General features: G+C 46.5%; 1 protein-coding gene across 50 annotated transcripts in view; it reads right to left on the bottom strand.

Moving 5' to 3' along the window:
* NFIX (nuclear factor I X) overlaps nucleotides 1-18833 on the bottom strand; it is a 5476577-nt gene that overhangs the window by 4870710 nt on the left and 587034 nt on the right. For 48 of the 50 annotated variants that reach the window (XM_078684524.1, XM_078684487.1, XM_078684527.1 and 45 more), the window contains 2 exons: nucleotides 13718-13925; nucleotides 13291-13615 (listed from right to left, as the gene is read on the bottom strand). The exons of the other annotated variants lie outside the window; for them this stretch is intronic. The gene's annotated coding sequence lies outside the window, so the exon portion shown is untranslated. The remainder of the gene's footprint in view (nucleotides 1-13290; nucleotides 13616-13717; nucleotides 13926-18833) is intronic. 50 annotated transcript variants of the gene reach the window in all.

The following is an 18833-nucleotide window of genomic DNA, read 5'->3' on the forward strand; positions in this document are numbered from 1 at the left end:
AGGTCCCACGCTGCAACTCTGGGCAATAGTTGCTTAATCTCCACTACGGCGGCCCACCCGCTGCGGGATGCCTGGCTTTCACCCTGGGGATACCCAGTAGGCGTTATCTCACAGGGAAAAAGCCAGGACGGGTTCCCAAGGCAAGCGCCTTGATGCCTTCGGGTGATACGTGCGCTATATAAGTCGCAATACATTACATTACATTACAGTCCCACTCTGAATACCCTTTTGTATACAGATCGGCCTTATCCATTTATGGCGCGGAGCTTTGTACACTGGGCAGACAAACAACACATGGGCTATGCTTTCAGGGTGTACTAAACAAAAAGGGCACATATGATCATCTATGTTACTCGACCATTTGCTAATGAATGTATTAATTGGAAGGGTTCCTGCCCTGAATTGATGGAACAGTTTCCTGTCATATGGTATAGTGATTAGGTCCCAATATCTCTCATACACAGGGATATGTTTCTGCTCCAAGAAAATCCTGGTAAGCGATGGAGCAGTGTGTTTCTGGAACTCCTCTTGGGTTACGTGTGCCCAGTAAGCATCTTTTAGAGTTTGTTTAGATGGGAAGGTGTTCTCCTCAGGTTTTTCCCATAATTCCCCCATCCCTAAGGTCTTAAATAAAGATTTAACCTTTCTGAACCACACTATTTTTCCCCCAGAGTCCATATTTCGTGTCTCCAGTAACGCTGAAGCGTAGTGAGAGAGTTCAGGCGTGACCCATAATCTCCTCCAATAAGCAATTGGTCTGAAGCTGGATATGTCCTGTATTTTGCGACAGCCCAAGTCCATATACAGAGGTACAATTGGTGTTGATTGTGGGAGCCCCGTTATGCATCGCAAGAATTTATTTTGTGCATTTTTTAGAGCCGTAACATCCGAGACCCCCCACAATTCCGCCCCATATAACATAGAAGATCTCACTTTTGTATCATATATTTTAAGTGCTTGGGCTATTGGTTTTGTGGCTGAGGACTTAAACTCTCTCAGTAAAACACCTGCCAGCTGTGCATGCTTAGTTGTTAGGTAAGACATATGTGGCTTCCACTCTAGCCGGGATCCCAATGTGATACCCAGATAGCTAAAGCTGTCTGTTAGTTCTAGCAATTCACCATTCTTAAAAACTCTGCCCCTTATTTTCCCGTGCCTGTGCATTACCATAAATTTCGTCTTGGATACGTTAATGACTAGGCCATAGTCATTGCAGAATTTTTCAAAACACCCAATTGCTTTCTGGAGCCCTTCTTGTGTTTTAGAAATTAAAAGGGTGTCGTCTGCAAACATTAGCAGGGGGACTGGAATACCATTTTGTTTGGGTGCGTCTGTGTGTGCATCCCTATAATAATCTATGACCCGGTTAATGTATAGCGTGAATAGAGTTGGTGCCAATACGCACCCTTGTCTTACACCCCTTTCTGTTGGAAATCTATCTGTAACTTGGCTCTGATTTCCCCACCTGACCTGTGCGTAATTATTTTCATGGAATTTGATCAGTACTGCGAGGAGTTCATGTGGCATGCCTTGTTCTTGGAGCGCTCGCCACAACCTATCTCGTGGCACGAGGTCGAATGCCGCTTTCAGATCGACAAAGGCTTCATATAGTGTGCCGCCACCAAGAATCACCCATTTCCAGTATATTGTTGAAAACCTAAAAACTTGGTCCACTGTACTGGTAAAGGGGCGGAAGCCAGCCTGAAGCGTGGACATGACCCCCGAATCCTCTATCCAGTTCTGAATCCTGAGAAGTACCATCCTGGCCACAACCTTTTGAATACATGCTATTAGGCTGATTGGCCTGTAATTCGCAGGATCGGCACGGTCCCCTTTTTTAAAAATTGGTATTATTTCGGCTCTCCTCCATAGTTCCGGCAAGGTCGAGCCCCTTGCAATAGCATTTGCCAGCAGTTCTATGTACGGGACCCAAACCTCTCTACTATGTAAGAAAAGATCTGCCGGAATCTTGTCTGGGCCCGGGGCTCTTCCTCTTGGAATTGAGTTGAGAGCACATTCAACGTCTCTCCGACTGAAGACTAGTGTAGTTGTAGGTATGCAATTACTAACGGAATCCATGGCATCTATGGGGGCGCTATTTGTGTTAGCAAACTGGGACTTGAAATGTGATATCCAGCGCTCTGGAGGGACAGAATTTGCGGGCTGCGGTTTTTGATTCCCCTTACCCCATCTCACTAAGTTCCAGAAGCCAGTCATGTCTCTGGACTTACTAGCCTCATATAATTCTTCCCAATAATTGTTGTCCCATGCTTTTTTTGCCTCTTGTTATATCTTTTTATAGTGTTGCCTTGCGCCCTGTATCGCCTCCCTATCACTTGTTCGTACCGCCAGCGCTAGGGATTTATATGCTATCCTACAGTTTTTGTCGTACCAAGAATCGGGTTTCCGTCTGCCTTTACGCAAAGGATTTTTTCTTGACTTACTAAAAAATGTACCAAGTTTCAAAAAAAGGGTCGTATGAATATAAATCACCCTAGTCTCGTAATCATCCTTGGATGAATAACCCTGTAAAGCTGCAGTAGCGCCCATTACCAGGGCGTCCATTTCTGTAATAGAATGAGAATTGCCCAAGCACTCGGCCCATCTCAGCCGTCGTGTATCGTTTGCCAGGACAATGTCACCCGCTATATCTGTTTCGGGTTCTCCCTGGCCCTTAAGGAGCTGTATCTCTAGGCTGAGTGGGTTGTGATCACTCTCTATTCTTTGGATGATGGTCATGTCACATATGGACCACCAAAATTCCAAGTTCACTAGGATATAGTCTATTCTACTTGAACTCAAACTATTATTAAATGTGGGATTACCCTGCTTATCTCCTTGTGTTCTCCCATTTACCGCTCTGAACCCACACTAAAAATCTTGAGTTGAAGAGCTACTTGAGTCCACCTCTTTATTGGAGGGATATTGAGTGGGGGGATTTGCCAGCAGATATCTTCTGCCTCGGTGAGTTCTACGTCACTTTGGTCCAAGGGCTCGAAGGAGCAATTAAAATCTCCACAAATCAGAACGTTTGCATTTCCCCTCCATGTTCTCACATAGTGGCCCAGTGCCTCAACTGTCTCTGATGATTTCCCTCCCGGTTTTCCCCTGGCATAAACATTAAAAATTATTAATTCACCAAACGCAGGGGATTTTAACTTTACCACTAAGATATCTTTGGAATTAGTTGCTAACTGAGTTGTTGTGTATCTATCATCCTGCCTGACCCATGTTGTCAGACCCCCCATTAGCCTTCCCTTGTTGGAGTGGGTTGCGGCTATCGCAAAATGTAGATACCCAAATTTGTTTTGGGGTTCAACTGCCCAGGTTTCCTGCTTGGTAATTATCATGTATTTATCAATAAAGTTCGCCCAGTCCCTGGAGGCCATCTTGTTCCTAAGGCCTGCCACGTTCCAGGATACCTAGAACTGTCCATCCGGGACGTTGGATGGATCACTTTGGGCCTGGGTTCGCCGTAGGCATGTTTCCTTGTAAAAAATGATTGATCCTGGGGAATCAGTAAACCCTATGGGCCTCTGAGGATTGTCATTTAAACCCATGGCAACTACTTCTGTTTTTCCTGTTGGACTAATTATTTGATTACCAAAGCCTACACTGTATTTAGTTTGGACAATCGCTGTTTCTCCCATTCTAGTAAAGTCGATGTTTGGGGCGTTCATGTCCTCGGTGTCAAACAGATTGGGCCCCGAGACCATGGCTGTCTCTATGTTATGGAGGTCAGCGTGTAATGATTTTACCGCTTTGTCTTGTAAAACTGGAGTGCCACGTTCTGGCCAAATGTAAGGGGCTATGTTGATCCCCCTCACGGATGGACATGTTACACTAGTTATAATATTAGCCCTGAGATCTCCCTCAACCTCATCTTCCTCATCAGTACCCTCCGGGCCAAAGATGTGTGTTCCATCGCCCCCATCCCCGCTATTCTGTGAACTTCAATCGCAGTCATCCAGTCCATTTAATATATTGTACCTATTTGTTGTTTCCAGTGGCGTAAAGGGCTTTAGATGGTCCTTTCTCCTGTGGGCAGTTGTATTGAACCTGGGGGGTACAGTATTCCACCCATATAGATCAGGAGCTGGTACTGGGTAGTGCACATGTGAAGGGTTCCATATGTTCTGTGCGATTGGAAAATAATTGTTGGAGTGGGCTTGTCTATGTGGATGTTGAGGCGGGAACACTATAGATCTCGGGTAAAAATACGTTAAAGGACGGGGGGGTAATGCAGTTATTGGCATTGTCTGGAGGCCAATTAAGTATGTAATGGACAGCATTTTGGTCTCTAAAGTTAACTACCACCACATCTCCCTCAATATCCTTAGGTCTGCCACCCAACCACTGAAGACGGCGAACATTTACTATATCGCCGTTGATGTTACTTGCAATTGGCCTGTATATACTCAGCCAGTGCATAATTTTGTTCTTCAGCTGGGCATATCCTTCCCGCTTATTCTCTTCCAGCTCTGGCACCCCCGTGAGAACCACCACGAAAGGCACTGCTTTCGGTGGAAGTTCTGTTAGTGGACCCTTATTAAGTGACCCCCGAATCTGCCTAGTGCTTCCCCCTCCGTTCTAGATGTCCCCGAAGAGGCAATTCCCAGACCCCTAGATGACTTACTAGCTGGGATAACGGGGATAGAGTTGTATTTATTTATCAACTTTATAGGAGGTGGCTTGTGTTGATTTATGTTTGTATTTTGAGAGGGTTTAGGTACTGCTGTTATCAGATTAGATGGGGGATTGTGGGCACATGTGGTGGTTTCAGTAGACCTTGGAATGGTTTGTGCAACATTATTTACTACTGCCCTAGTAGGAATTTCCTTTCTTCCCAGTTCCAGTTCTATTTTCCCAAGTCTTTCCTCCACCCTATTTAATCTCTCGACAATAGCTAGAGTATAACTCCTAATTATGTATTCAATGCTATCCAATGTAACACTAGTCTGCGCTACTTGCGGCGCAATGTCTGCCAATATTTTATCAATACTAGCCTCCTTGTCTTTATGTGTGGTTACAGGGAATGGTGAAGGTGCTGTTACTATTTCCTCTTTATCAGCAATAGTTGTTGTGCATTGGTCATTAACAGTAGTAGGCTTTACTTTTTTACCGAAATCAGAATGGCTCAACTTTTGTTGATTTGGTTCCACCCTTTTGCGTCTTCTTTTGGTTGGGGGTGGGCCATAGGTTTTATGCGGCATAATTGTCTTAGTCTTGTTTAGTGTAATTTTGCATGGCATAGGTGTTGGTGTGATTGGCACCTCAGTTACACTGGATAAGCTTGTGATGTTATGGGGTGAGGTACAACTCACGGCTTGATTATGGCAGGAACTGGTTGTAGGCATGCAATCTCCAAGTATAAGAGGCACACTATCCAAAGATACAATATCATCGTTGCCGTTAAGGGTCACCTCGATGGTAGAGTAAACTTCTGGAGTTAGGGCAATGTTGGACTTTGGCCCTTAGGGCAGGTTCACCCCTAGACTTTTTGCTTGAAATGGTGACCTGGAGATGGTGATTTTTGGATACTGCGCACTTTCACTGTGTCCCAGTGGAAAGTGCGTGCGCACTCTGAGTGCATGTGCTGAGCTAGGCCTGCCCGCCCATAGGAATGCATGGGGAATGTATGTGTCCCTGGTAGTTCCTGATGCGTGGGGTGTACAGGCTTGAGTCTGGTATGTGTGAACTCGTGAGAGTGAATGCTGCGAGATGGTGTATGCAGCATGTATGTGTCTAGTAGCGAAGCGCCATTTCTAGACATGGCTGTACTTGTGCTGTGAGGGTGCTGACGTGTGATTGGCTGGAGCTGGCTGGGATGCCAGGCTCCAGGAAGTCTGTGTGGGTCTGCCCCGGTGGTGAGTGGGAGATTAGCATGAGTGATGTGTGGGAGGAGTGTACCTGTGTCCTGGATGGGCTGGGTTTTCCCCACACAATGCTGGCTCCGCCCCCCTGTGGTGTGACTGATGACCCTAGCCCTGCCTGTGAATAGAATGGGTGGTTGGGCCATCAACAGTACTCCCAGACCAGCTGCGACTGGTTCTGCCCCCACCCTGCACCTAAAGACAAAGAGAAAGGTGTATAAAAGAGGGGCTGTGACCCCATGAAAATGTTCTTGTTTGCTGCTTGAATCTTGCCAGGGGCGTGCTGCTGCTTGGGCTCAGGGATGGCTTGCCTCCCTGAGCCCTGCCCAGCCCCTGGACTTCTGATGACCACCTCCTGAAGGACTTTGTGGCTTTGTGTGCCTTCATAGCGCTGGGAGCGCTGTATTTTCCTTCCTAGCACCTGGGAGCGCTTTGGATTTCCCCTGTAGCGCTTGGGAGCGCTTTGTTGCCCCTCTAGCGCTGGGAGCGCTGTATTTGCCGTGGTAGCGCTTGGGAGCGCTTTTTGCACAGCCGGTGCCCACCCGGCATTTGCCCGTCTGAATTGCTGATTTCGAAGCCCCTGGCGAGTGCCCACCTCGCCAGGGACCGTGCCGCTATTGTCATGGCCATAGCGAGAGCCCACCTCGCCTTATATTTAAAATAGAAGGTTCACCGCCGCAGCCCGGAGTGTTTTGAAAACGTTGCCGGGCCGCTGCCAAGTGCGACCCGGAAGTGCCCGCCTCCCTGCTCGGGGCCGCGCTGTCATTGGCGGACACCCGAGGCAGGAAGCCAGGCAAGCTGCAGCGTGACGGGGCCAGGCGGAGAAGCAGGAAGCAGCCTGCACGTCCTGCCGAGGCTCCCGAGTGACAGGAGAGCCCCGGACCTCTGCCAGCCGCCGGTGAAAAAGATGCTGCTGTCCGGAGGAGCCCCCACCAGAGGAAAGAGACCGGTGAGTGGGGCTCTGATCGAGGCGGTTAGGGGTGTGTGTCGGGCACGCTTTCGGTGCCGCCCCCGTGACCTGGGCCCTGTCCTCCCTTTCTGCTGCCCCAGCAGGGCAGCGCTTGGTGTTCAGAGTCCCCCGAGAGGGACTCCAACGGAGTTAGAACACTTTGGGCGGCCCCGGTTGGCAGAGGGCCGCCCCGACTACCTGGGGCATTATTTGCTTCAAGAGCCCCGAGAGGCTCCGGGGTTAGTGTTGATCCTGAGCCCACGGAGGCTCCAACGAAGGGGCATTCTTTGTTGCAAAGAGCCCACGAAGGGCCCAAGGGGCATATCTCTATTTAGAGCCCTGAGAGGCTCTGGGCGCCCATTGTTCTCGAGTCCCCCAGAGGGGGGACTCCCACCAAAAAGGGGCCACAGTTGTATTCAGAGCCCAGTGAGGCTCTTGAGAGACAGTCAGTTGGGCAGAGCCTGCGAGGCTCCAGCGTTGGCCCATTTTTGATGTTGCACCAGTTGCCCAGCACTTTGTGGGCAACTGCCACGTTTAGGCCCTGACCTTGGGACACAGGGACCGCCACAGGTGGTGGCTAATGTGGATTTTGCGCTATTGTGTCTCCTTTTCTTACACCTCTGAATGGGTAGTTTATTCATCATGTGTTCTCTTGTGCTGCACCTCTGAATGTGTTTTTATGCGTCATGTGCTTTGCTTTTACACCGCTGAATGTAGGTTCTGCATCATGTGTTTCCTTCCCCTGCACCTCTGAATGAATGTCATGCATTGCATCATGTGTAGGTTCTTACACCCCTACAGGTATTGTGATACATAGGTGGTTGTTTTCTCCCTAGTGCAGGTGGTGCTAGTGAGGTCCTGTTACCAGTAGTTACTGGTTGTGTGCTATTTTGTGCTGAAGTAAATTTATATTCTACCTTCTAAGTGCTATTTCTGAAAGTGCTACTTCTGATTCCTGACAGTGGTCCAGGTGGCCCTGTCTTGTACATAATCCCTTGTAAATTCTGCCCGTGCCTCTGGCACATTGTAAAGTGTGTTTTATCTAATGTGTTTTGGTGTAATACAAAGGCTATTTTTATATAAACCTTGTGTGGAGTTTCCTTTGTGGTGGGCCTTTGGTTGTTGTTGCTGGGGTGCGTGCGCAAATACTTAGCCTACATCGCCTCCAAGTTTAGCCTTGCTGCTCGCGCCACGTTACCTAGAGGGTGAGTAGGGGTTATCTTGGCGTGTAACTCCCTTGCCCTGACTTGGGTGTGGTGGTCTCTGACTGACTTTGGCGAAAGCCTTGGCCAGCCAGAGATCCCATTTCCAACAGGCAACCAATGGCCTATTCTTCATATTTTCAATTGAACGACGACGTTCTATACGTCGCTCTTCTAGAGTTAATTCTTTAGGAACTTCAGCAGCAGTTCTTATAAAATAGTTATCCAGAGTTCCATTTAACGGGCCCCCAGGTCTTTCTGACATGACAATCTCCGAACTTAACGCTGTCGTAGACATTGTAGAGTTTTAAATCACGTAAATAAATCGACTTACTCAGAATCAACGGAAGGATGTCCACAAGCAACCAGGGGTTCCGGCCCAGTCCAGTCTCCTCAGGCCTCCTCAGGCCTAAGAGGGCCTGCCCTTTGTCCGGGCTTTGCCCCGGGCGCTCCCGCGCGCTCCCGCGACAAGGGGGTGACGCCTCTTTCAAGCGCCGCCTGGCGCGTTCTGTCGCCGGGATTCCCGCCGCTAGGGCAGGCGGGAGATGTAGTTTGTTGTTGTCAAGTGCCCCCCTCCGCTCGGCGGCCGCGAAGATGGTTGATGCGGCGGCAGGAGGGGGACAAAACAGACCCAGCAACGGCAAGAAGAGTGGCCCACAGCGTGTACAGCAGGTAAGGGTCCCAGAGGGTTAGAACAGCGTCACCCGCTCCACCGGGGTGACGCCTCTTTCAAGCGCCGCCTGGCGCGCTCTGTCGCCGGGATTCCCGCCGCTAGGGCAGGCGGGAGATGTAGTTTGTTGTTGTCAAGTGCCCCCCTCCGCTCGGCGGCCGCGAAGATGGTGATGCGGCGGCGGGAGGGGGACAAAACAGACCCAGCAACGGCAAGAAGAGTGGCCCACAGCGTGTACAGCAGGTAAGGGTCCCAGAGGGTTAGAACAGCGTCACCCGCTCCACCGAGGTGACGCCTCTTTCAAGCGCCGCCTGGCGCGCTCTGTCGCCGGGATTCCCGCCGCTAGGGCAGGCGGGAGATGTAGTTTGTTGTTGTCAAGTGCCCTCCTCCGCTCGGCGGCCGCGAAGATGGTTGATGCGGCGGCGGGAGGGGGACAAAACAGACCCAGCAACGGCAAGAAGAGTGGCCCACAGCGTGTACAGCAGGTAAGGGTCCCAGAGGGTTAGAACAGCATCACCAATTTGTAACTTAATTTTACTTTTAGTATTAGAGTTGGAGTGTTTTTCTATCAAAAGATTCTGTTTCATCTCTAAGGAATGTTTTACATCACCAGCAGACCATGAAATGATTTCAGTACATTTCAACCAACCCATGTTGTCTTTAGTACGCACAGATCTACCTCTCATGAGCTCAAAAGGTGAGTAGTTTGTAGATTCACACTTAGTAATTCTGTAATCATTCACCATCTTCCTTAATTCATCCTCCCAATCATAATCATTACTCAAAGCTATCTCAATAATATTTTTTATTACTCTATTAAACCGCTCACCACTTCCGTTTACCTCGGGATGACATAGCGAAGTAGTTCTATGGGTAATGCCACTCTCTTTAATAAACCTCTTGAATTGCTCACCAGTAAATTGTCCTCCATTGTTGGAGATCAGATCTTTTGGGAGGCCTTCCCTTGAGAAGACACTGCCTAAAAATTGTAATAAATTGTCAGAATCAGCTCTATTCACAATTCTGTATTCAGGTCATTTGGAAAAATGGTCAAATGCTACAAAAATGTATTTAGGTGTCCCATCCAAAGCTTTGACTGGACCAAAAATATCTACCTATTCTTTCCCATGGCATGCTGGGAACCACGATGGAATGCAATGTGGGTCTAAATGTCACTAAGCTTTTGTCCGAATTGGTGCATTCAACACAATCTCGAACCACCTTCTCTATATCCCTGTCAACTCCTGGCCACCAGTATGACTGTTTGATTCTACATTTAGTTTTAACAATCCCCATGTGGCCTTCATCACATAATTTAATGACGCCTGACCAAAGAACCTGAGAAGGACTCCATCTTCGAGGGAGAGTTCATTTCTGATCTCTCAAAAGGGTAGTAGCTCATTGGAAAGAGTAGATTTATCAGGCCACCCTTTTAAAATGTAGTCTCTCACAGCAAATAAGGTTACATCTTTGGTTGTATTGTCACTCCATTCTTCATGTTTGATGCTTGACAACTCGTTGTTAAAAATACCAGCAACCAGCCAATCATCCCAGTCACACGCTAAATCCTCATGGATAGGTAAGGGACACCTGTTGAGAAAATCTGCGATCCTGTTTCTAATTCCTAGTAAATGAACTATGTCATGTCCAAAGTCAAGTAATTGTACTGAAAAACGTGAAATCCTGGGTGAAACATTATTCAAACCATGGGATGTTAAAACTTTAGTGAGAGGTTTATGGTCTGTTCTCAAGGTTACTCTCATTCCCCATATAAATTGCCTAAAATGTTTCAGGCCCCACACACACCCAAGGGCCTCTCTTTCAATCACTGAATATTTCTCTTCAGTGGGCATAAGAGATCTAGATGCACAAGCGATCAGACATTCAATGTTATTGTTCTGTAACTGGGTTAGGACTGCCCCTAAACCTTTCCCACTAGCATCCGTGGGTATGAAGATTTTCAACTTAGGATCAAAACCTTGAAGAGCGGGAGCAGAACAAATGTAATTCTTAATGTCATCATACTTACTTGACACTCATTAGACCAGTCAAATAGAAAACCCTTTTTTTCAGGAATTGTTTGATGCAAAACATTTTGCTCGCAAAATTGTATACAAATTTCGAATAAAATTCAGCCATTCCTAAGAAGGATCTGACTTCATCCTTGTTCTGTGGTGGGGGATCATTCTTGATGGCATCTACAAGGTCTGTTTTTGGGCGGATTGCATGGGCACTAATCTCATGACCTAAATATGTGACATTTCTCTTAGCAATCTTACATTTGGATTCCTCAGCTGTCAAACCCTTATTATCTAACACTCGCATGACATTGAACAAAACTTCATCATGTTCCATTATGCTTTTCCCCATAACGAGAATACCATTCTGGAAAAATAATACATTTTTTACATCTTTGAACATTAAGTGCATAATCCTTTGGAACATTGCTATAGCTGAAGCTAGGCCAAAAGGAACACGATTGAACTGTAACATGCCTATGGGAGTGACAAAAGCAGTGAGGTGTTTACTTTTTTTATGGAGGGAGACCTGATGGTAAGCCGAAGTTAAATCAATACTGGAAAACCACTCCATGCCTTTGGTTGCAGAAAGCAATTCTGAGATTCTGGGGAGTGGAAAAACATCAATAAAAATATTCTTGTTTAATTCTCTTAAGTCCACACATAGACGGACCCGGCCGTTGGCTTTGCGCGCTACGACCAAGGGGGCGATCCAATCTGATGATTCAACACGTTCAATAATGCACTTATCCACTAACTTTGGAATTTCCATAACTACCTCTTCTTTAATTCTAAGGGGAATGTTTCTTACCTTGTGGATTCAAGGGATAGCATTTTTCTTTTAAATTATCTCACGTGAGAAACCTTTGAGCTCGCCAATTTCACCTGAAAATCTTCATCACCCAACTGCACACTTAAAACGGGGTCATCACAGTTGGGATCTAATAGTATGCCCAATTCTACTTGGTCCCACCATCCAAGGACACAAGGGCCAGAAGTTGAAACATATAATTTGCACTCAGCTTGTCTACCTTTAAATTCAAATAGCAATTTACGAAATCCCAAAAGATCAATAGGTTCATCTGTATAACTTACTGGGTGTATACCAGGTTTCTCTAACACAGTACAAATGTCTTGATAAAACTGATTACTCCATACATTTTTGTTAATTACGGTGTAGGGGGACCCAGAGTCTGCCATCAATGAAACTAGAACACCTCCCACTTTTACTTCACAAACAGGTTTCTTCCTACGTTTGTTACCTGTAGCATTTTCTTCTTTCTCATGAATACAGCATACAATATTCTCATCATTATCTGAAGAGCCCTCATTGTGGTCTTCTTGTTCACATTCATCAACAACACATTTTACAGATTTTGACTTATGACACATGCGTACAAAATGACCAGACATTTTACAGTAAGCACATTTCTGTCCTAAAGCCGGACATTTTTTATCATTGGCTAAGTGGGAAATACTCCCACAGCGGTAACATTTTCCTTTACTTGAAGATGTCCCTCTGTGTTTTTCCAAAGATTTTTCTTTGCCACTGGATTTGTCATATTTTTTTTTAAACTTTTCAGTACGTCTGGAAACGTTGTTTTTGATAATTTTAACAACATTTTCACTGTTGTTACACTTGTTTTTAATTACAACAGTTTTAGCGCATCTGGAAGTGAGTTCTGCTTTACTGATAATGGCGCTTATTTCACATAAAGAAGAGTCACCATTAATCCATAACTTATTTTGCAGATTCTCATTATTGCAATGCATTACTAACTGATCTCGAATAAATTTTTCCTCTATTATGCCAAATTTGCATGATAAGGCTAGTCTCCTAAGAGAGGCAATATAATCTCCAACCTTTTCATGGGTTTCTTGTTTTCTGTGGTAGAAATTATATCTGTGGACAGCTTTGCAAACGGTAGGTGCGAAATATGCATTAAGATCCGCGATTGCTTGTATAAACACATTGACTTCAGCTCCAGCAAATTCTTTTTTTTCAATGCGGTTATACACTCTCAAACCTCCAGGTCCCAAACAATGGACTAGAATTTTCTTTTTCCGTTCAGCTGGAAATTCCTTACTTTCAAATGTGTCTAAATAATTGATCAAATAGTCTCGCCACTCTTCCCATCTTTGACTTGAAACCTCGCAATCTTTTATCATGAAGGGTTGGGGAAAGGGTAGGTTCATATTAGCAGTAGCCATAGTAGCTATAAAGGTTGCAAAGATTTAATAAGTTCAATCGAGTAGTCCGTAAATTGTAAAGAACAAAAGATTAACTCATATAAAGATTGTATACACTGAGAATGATGATCACAAATGTGTGACTACAATATTCCAGAAAGTAAAATGTGAATGAAAAAAAGTTGGTGCCTGATTGATACGCGGTGTGCGTATCACCGAAGAATTCACTAGTGTTGAAATGGGGTATTAATGCCTAATTGATACGTGGTGCGCGTATCACCGAAGAGTACATATAGATGATAATTCAAATAGTGCCTAATTGATACGTGTATTACGTATCACCGGGTTTATTTGTGCTGAAATGGAATATTTACTTTATAATCAATACCTTGTTTGATACGCGGTGTGCGTATCACCGAAGGAATAATGTTTTCCAGCCTCTCGAAATATTTGCAGCTGTGTGTGCCGATCGCACGTTGTTGATCACGCGTTGCTGTGGAGATAAATAAATACTTCCGTAAAACAAAATGGTGGCTTCGTAAGGTCAGGACAGCATGATCTTGCGTGTGACGTCAGACGTCCAGGCTCTCTGTGGACGTATAAGAGCGCTGTTACGCTGTTGAACTCCCTTGGACGAAGGAATGCGAGTCAGAAGATGTCAGGCCTCGAATGCTGGAGACGCCGAAGATGCCGGGCTTCGAATTCTGGAAACGCTGTTTGCAAACAAAAGATGCAATGAGTGTTTCTACTAGCCAAACGGTATTTGTCGTGAGTACAGGTTCTTCTAAAATAAAATAAATGTTAATTTTACTCACGGAGATGCCGTTTTAGTGTCCATCGGAGTTCTCTCAAAATGCGCAGTCAGGGTAAAATTAAATGTTGATCCAGACCCCATACGCAATTATGCTTATGACGAAACTGGAATATTTTCTAGGAATTGAACTCGCCAAATCTCAAGTATGATCCTGTGTAGATGTCTAAATCACTGGAGTTCCAACTTTTTCTTCAATGATTGTTCCCAGTCTTCATAGAATGGATGTAGGATAAAAAAAATCAATAAAATAGTTTAAATAGCAGTTCGTGGGTTCTCAGGGTTTAAGCCATCATCGCCATTGTTAAGAATAAATACAGTACTCAAGTAGATATATTTCCAAGTTTATTCCATAACTTAAACCCTCTTCAGTAATCAGAAGAAACAGCTACATCCAGCTACATCCAACCACCGACAGATCTCCTGTATGAAAGAATACATTCCATTCTTGCCATGACATCATGAGGTGGAACATTAACTATGTCATGTAGAGAGTTATAGAACAATACATGGATGTGATACAAAGTAATACATAACATATTTCACCCCCTAAGCGGTTTGATAGCCTGGGTCTTTCTCAAGGCCCATTCGGTAAAGTTTATGTTTCAGTAATTATTTATTTTTCACATTCACAGTCTTTATAGTTCTTGTTACAGTTATTGTTTCCTGACGAATGCTGTCTTCATTGGTTGAAGCAGAGCAATCAAAGGAACCATAACTGATTAAATGAGCCATCTGCAGTTTCACCGGGTTGATCCTTGCCAGTAGCATATGATTGTCTCAAAGATATTGCTATGCCCATGCAAGTACACACAGCTGGTACTTTGACACTGCGAACAGTTTATTAAAGCAGTTATGGTTCCTTTGATTGCTCTGCTTCAAAAAATGAAGACGCAATTTGCCAGCTGAAACAAACATTTTATCCACTTTATACACTCAATCTTTGTAACAAGTGAATCGTAGCTGTTCGCATTTAGGTGGGAGGCCATCGTACAATTATCTAATGGACAGGGTTCAGTGACTGTGGGTGACCAGGATATAGTACAGATGTTTGTGTTTACTACTCCAGCCTATACTCCAAGATGACAGCACCAACACAGTTACACTTGCTAATTTCCCAAAGAGGTGCCTGATGGAGGAGGAGATAAATCTTCTAGAAGTGAATGTCACTGGTGAAGAGCAAGTAGAATCCTTGCTTCAATTACAATTGGACAAAACTCCGGAACCCAATGAACTTCCAGCTGAATTGATCAAACTTTAAGCATCAAACCATGTCCATCCACTCATTTATGACGCAATGGAATCTCTTGACTGTGGGAGGCTTCCACCTGACTAACACTTGCCCAAAATAGTGGTAATCCACAAGCCAGGCCGTTCGCCTGATGGTCTGTTCCTCCTATCGTCTGATATCCTTTCTCAATGTTGAAGATAAAATGTTAGCTAAAACCTGGCAAATCAATTGTTGAAGGGGATCTGCTCCCAGGTCCGACTAGATCATGGGTACTCACAAACTTTCTCTCGGAGGCCAAATTTACAGTGTGGTTTGTGTCCGAGGGCCGCACCTGTGGAGGCGGGGTTAGTGGGGCGGGGCGGGGCTAGAACAACAAAAAAAAACTGTGACCATGAGGTTGAACACAGGTCCCTGCAGCGGATGCCTTCGTCCACTGAGCCACCAGACCCGGCATACACACATCTTTCTCGCTATCTCTCTCCCTCAACCTCTCTCTCTCCCTCTCTCTCCCTCTCTCAACCTCTCTTCCTCCATCTCTCCCTATTTCTCCCTCTGTCTCACTCAGACTGTCTCACTCCCTCTCTCTCTCTGTCTCCCTCTCTCTCTCTCTCTCTGTCTTCCTCTCTCTGTCTCCCTCTCTCTTCTTCCCTCTCCCTCTCTCTCCCGCTCTCTCCTTCCCTCTCCCTCTCTGTCTCCCTCTCTCTCCTTCCCTCTCCCTCTCTGTCTCCCTCCCTCTGTCGCCCTCCTCCCTCTGGCGCCCTCCTCCCTCTGTCACCCTCCTCCCACTGTCGCCCTCCTCCCTCTGTTGCCCTCCTCCCTCTGTTGCCCTCCTCCCTCTGTCACCCTCCCCTCTCCCTCCTCCCTCCCTCTGTCTGTCACCCTCCTCCCTCCTCCCTCCCTCGCTCTGTCTGTCACCCTCCTCCCTCTGTCTGTCACCCTCATCCCTCCCTCCTCCCTCTGTCACCCTCCCTCCTCCCTCCCTCTGTCTGTCACCCTCCCTCCTCCCTCTGTCTGTCATCCTCTGTCTCCCTCCTCCATCCCTGTCTGTCACCCTCTGTCTCTCTCCCGCTCCCTTTCTCAGTCTCCCTCCCTCTCCCTTTCTCTGTCTCTCTCCCTCTCCCTTTCTCTGTCTCCCTCCCTCTCCCTCCCGTTCCTTCTCTCCCTCCCACTCCCTCCCTTTCCTACCCTCCCTCGCTCTCCCTCTGCCTGCCTCCCTTTCCCTCCCTCGCTTTCCCTCCATCTCCCTCTCTCCCTCCCTTTCCTTCTGTCTGCCTCCCTTTCCCTCCCACCCTCGCGCTCCCTCCCTTTCACCCCCTCCCTCGCTCTCCCTCTGTCTGCCTCTGTCTCCCTCCCTTTCCCTCCCTCCCTCGCTCTCCCTCTGTCTGACTCCCTTTCCCTCCCTCCCTCGCTCTCCCTCCCTCTCCCTTTCCCTCCCTCCGTCTGCCTCCCTTTCCCTCCCTCCCTCGCTCTCCCACTATCTGCCTCCCTTTCCCTCCCTCCCTCGCTCTCCCTCCCTCTCCCTCCCTTTCACTCCCTCCCTCGCTCTCTCTCTGTCTGCCTCTGTCTCCTTCCCATTCCCTCCCTCCCTCTGTTACCCCCCACAGAGCAGCAGAGTCTCTCACAGTGTTTAGAGACACTCTTTAATTATTTATTTTTTAAACACGGGTAAGATGTCTGCAAGGTCAGCGGGCCGCCAAAGAAGTCTTGCCGGGCCGCTAGCAGCCCGCGGCCCGTAGTATGAGTACCCGTGGAATAGATCATTGTGGATTCATACCACACTCAAAAATATGCGGAATTAAGGGCCTGATTACGAGTCCGGAGGGCTTCTGATTGCCAGGATCACGGTAGGGCAGGAGTGGTAGTCCACCGTTTTGCCAATTATGACTTACAAAGTCGTATCGGCAGTGAACCGCCTGCTGCGCCAGGGAACAGTCATTCCATGGCAATGCATTGTGCTGAGCACGGACGGGCACAGTCCCGCTCAGCATATTTTGAGTTCTTGCAACACCAGCCTTTTAATGGCAGAGCCCCGCCATGAAAATTTGGCGGTGCAATAACAAAGGAGGCCCTACAGGACCCCCATGTTACCCAAGCTATGGGGATATATTCAGGAGGCACAACATGTGCCCCCTGTCTATATTCTCCCCAGTTGAAACACGGCATGGACGTTACTGCCCATGAGGTGCTGGAGCTTTTTGGCCGTTTCCATGGCGGTGCCTGTTTTCAAGGCACTACCATGGGAACGGCCAAAGGACCGCTGATCAGGAGTTGCACATTGTAAATTTTCAACTTGTAATACAATCGGCGGTCCTTGCGCAGCTTTGGCGCAGCGGAGGTGGCATTGCGCTGACACCGCTGCGCCAAACTCGCAATCAGGCCCTTTGTTGTCTGTATACCCATTTAGCGCTCAGCCACACCCCCAAGGTTGGGCTAAAGATCTATAGGTAGTTAAAGATTAATTTGAATATTCAGGGGTCTATGTGACACAGGACGAAAATAGGATAGATAGATCCCCTGCCAAACTGGGAGCAGTTATGCAGCCTCGAGCACCCTTCAGGGGATAATACATGAACATAAACTAATAGAAGTTTGGAGACATTACCACCCACCTACGCGAGAAGGCATATACTACTCTGCTCCCAACAATATTTAGTCAAGACTTGACTAGTGGTTAACCACACAAGGCATGTACTTATGGGTCACGGAGGTAAAAGAAATTGTCCCGAACACTATCAGACCACTAACCCGTATTACCCACACTGGCTATACCAGCTTTGCCTCAGACACTGAGGCACTGGCGGTTACGTTCAGAGGCCATATTAGATACTTCATCATGCACTTTTGTGCATTTTTCAAAGTATGCTTAAATTACCATCAACTTCAAGTTGATGGAAATTAGCTTTTCTTAAATGCACAGTTTGCATTTAGGAAAGACTTGATGCATCACAATGAGGGAATTGCAAATTGCGATTACCTGAACGCATTCGCAATTTAGTTAATCTCAATTTGCGAAATCAAAGCCTTGATGCATCGGAAAAAAGTTTGATGTATGTGGCCCTTAGAGATCTCCTTGCTCCTCAAACAAAAGAGAGATTCAAATATTCAATGGTTGAAGTGGGCAGGATCGGCCAGGCACGGTGTGCCCCAACTTCTTTAATTCAATAGGTTCGTTTTCCCTTTCTTTTTTATTTTAAACACACATCCCAGGATGGTAGAAATAGCCACGGCCTACAGATGAGGCTCGGCGTTCGTGGTCATTCGGGGACGGGAAAAACAGAGAAGGAAAAGGACTCTGTTTTTTTCTTCATGCCCAGAGAAGACAATGACAGTGTCCACTTCTGCTCTGCTGCTTTCTATCTCTTCCTCTTATTCCCACTCTTTCTTTCTAGCTCCTCCTCACTTACTGAAAACCGTGACTTCAAGAACGGTTCTCACCCTCTCTTTCCTCCTTTCGTTTATTTGTTCCCCTGTGAAGTGGACCCTAAAAAGAAAAAAACTTTTGATGGAAATGACGTCTTTTTCTGACATTTTTCTGTTCCAAAGTGAAGCCTGGGGAATAAAAGGTTCAAAATATAAAAAATAAACAAACACCTAAATAAAGCAAGACAGAGTGGTCGAAAGACAGAGTGGTCACAAAGTGGCCAGATTGATTTTATACACACCCAAACAAATTAGCTGCACTTTACATAGTTTGCCAGTGAAGGGCTACTTTTGTTTTCTTGTCTTTCTTTGAACTGCATTGTTTCCCCGGGTGGGGAAGTGCACCAATCCTGGAGGTATTGCAATGTCGGATCGATGGGTGGATTGGAAAACAAAATTTGTACCGCATCTTTGCTTTTTCCAGGATGTTGTTACTTTTTTGTTTTTAGGCAGTCTTGTCTAATGCGTA

The sequence above is a fragment of the Lissotriton helveticus genome, chromosome 1_1, assembly GCF_964261635.1.
Source record: "Lissotriton helveticus chromosome 1_1, aLisHel1.1, whole genome shotgun sequence".
In the NCBI taxonomy this organism is placed as follows: Eukaryota; Metazoa; Chordata; class Amphibia; order Caudata; family Salamandridae; genus Lissotriton; species Lissotriton helveticus.